Source organism: Lactuca serriola, chromosome 5 (assembly GCF_051521515.1).
Source record: "Lactuca serriola cultivar US96UC23 chromosome 5, Lser_US96UC23_V15, whole genome shotgun sequence".
Taxonomy (NCBI): Eukaryota; Viridiplantae; Streptophyta; class Magnoliopsida; order Asterales; family Asteraceae; genus Lactuca; species Lactuca serriola.
In genome coordinates, this window is record NC_136412.1 from 236,479,498 (window position 1) to 236,482,039 (window position 2,542).

Below are 2,542 nucleotides of genomic sequence, written 5' to 3' on the forward strand. Positions count from 1 at the left end.
ACAAAGTGTTAAATAAGCGAACAAGAAAAGTTAAAGAAACGTTTAACCTCACTTTTGATGATTATAATGTGAAACAAGTTGAAAAACATTTCGATCAAAAATCAATTCTTAATGAATCGGATGATGAGTCTGAAAGTTATAATTCATCTGATTTTGATCATGATTTAATTTTTGGTGTTCCAGATAGGGCTGCATATGTTGAAGTCAATGCTGAAGTCAATGTTGCAGATAATCAAACTCCTGAATCTTCGAAACATACTGATGATTCGACAATCACATCGGATACAACTACTAATGGTGAAAGTATGCTAGATCCACAAGTGGAGGGGTAGCACTTTCATATACCCTCAAATGTTGAGGGGGATCATCCTTTCGAGGGGGAGAAGAGTAGTATGAATGATGTTTTCGAGGGGGAGCATCAGAATGACAATTATGTTGACGGGGAGCATAATGATACTGAAACCATAAATATTGATCAAAACGATGAATTTCATGAACTAAATGATAATAATTCTGTTGCAGGATCCGAAAATGAAGAAGTGTACGAAGATGCACCTTTGGACATTGATCCAGCATATCTACTACAAGAAAAATGGACAAGAAATCATCCAAAAGAACAAGTCATTGGGAATCCACAAGATGGTGTTTTGACTAGAGCTCAAACTCGTGCAAAAGATGAGGTACTGAATACTTATCAAGAATTTTGCATGTTTAATGTTTTTATTTTGAAAATAGAACCAAAGACAGTGAAAATTGCAATGGAACACTCTGACTGGGTTGTTGCTATGCAATCTGAACTTGCTGAATTTGATCGAAACAAGGTTTGGAGACTAATTCCTAAGCCAAAAGATGTTTCGATAGTTGGATTAAAATGGATTTTCAAAAAATAAAACAGAAAAAGATGGTAATATTGTTCAAAATAAAGCTAGGCTTGTAGTAAAAGGTTATTTGCAACAAGAAGGAATAGACTATGAAGAAACCTTCGCCCCGGTCGCAAGACTCGAGGCAGTTAGAATATTTTTGGCCTATGCAGCTCATAAAGACTTTGATGTTTATCAAATGAATGTGAAATGTGCATTTTTGAATGGAGAACTTAAAGAGACATTTTATGTGGAATAACCTCCTAGTTTTGTTAATGAAGAACATCCTTATCATGTTTATATTTTAGATAAAGTAGTATATGGGTTAAAACAAGCACCAAGAGCCTGGTATGCAACTCTTACCAATTTCTTAAATCATTCGAAATTTAAACAAGGATCGGTTGACCCCACATTATTTCGAAAGAAATTTGGGAATCATCTAATGCTTGTTCAAATTTATGTCGATGATATTATTTTTGGCTTTACTGACCCTGCTTTGTCTAGTGAATTCGAAAGTTGGATGAAAAGCCAATTTGAAATGAGTATGATGGGCAAGATAAATAACTTTTTAGGCCTGAATATTCATCAAAGTAGAGAAGGAATTTTCCTCAATCAAGAAAAATATACCAATAATTTGCTCGAAAATTTTGGAATGAAAAATAGCACGAAGTTAAGAGTACTAATGGCGGTTAGAACAGGGCTAACAACTTCGTTAGACACACCTGTTGTTGATCTTACTTTATACAGGAGTATGATAGGTTCATTGCTTTATCTTACAGCAAGTCGGCCTGATATCATGTTTTCTATATGTAATTGTGCTAGGTATCAAGCAAATCCGAGAGAACCACACTTGACTGCGGTAAAAAATATTTTCCTTTATCTCAAGGGAACAATTTCGTTAGGATTGTAGTATCCTTCGAAATCAGGATTTTTCATTCAAGCATTTTCATATTCCGATCAGGGAGGATGTACTCTTGATAGAAAACGTACAAGTGGAGGATGTCAGTTGTTGGATGGGAAGCTTGTAAGTTGGCAATCGAAAAAGCAAACATGTGTTGCAATTTCAACTGCTGAAGCCGAGTATGTTGCAGTTGCTGCTTGCACTTCACGAATCATATGGATCCAGAGTTAATTGCATGACTATGCAATTAATATGAAAAAGATTCCATTGTATTGTGATTCACAAAGTGCTATATGCATTTGTCATAATCCAATACAACATTCAAAAACCAAACACACTGCACTTCGTTATCATTTCATTAAAGATCATGTGGAAGATGGAAACATCGAAGTTCATTTTGTAAAAAAAAAACTGATCAGCTTGCTGATATTTTTACAAAACCATTCGACGAATAATCATTTGTTAGAATTTTGCAAGGTTTCGGGATGATTGAAGCAAACTCTGTTCCAGGATTAATGTCGAAAGAATGACAAAGTGGTGATAAGTAAACGTGTCGATTCAAAGGCATTATTGAATGGTTCAGAGGCGTATAGTATTAACCATTCAGAGGTTACTGTTCATATTCAACGCTTCGATATGCTTCATTTTCGACATTTGGGAAAGAAAAGTTTTGTTAGTTTGGTACATTCTTAAGTTTTCGTTTAATCTTGAATTTTGAAAAATTGGAAAAACCAAAAATATTTTTGTTAATTTGTATTCTTTTCGAAAAATCAAAAATACC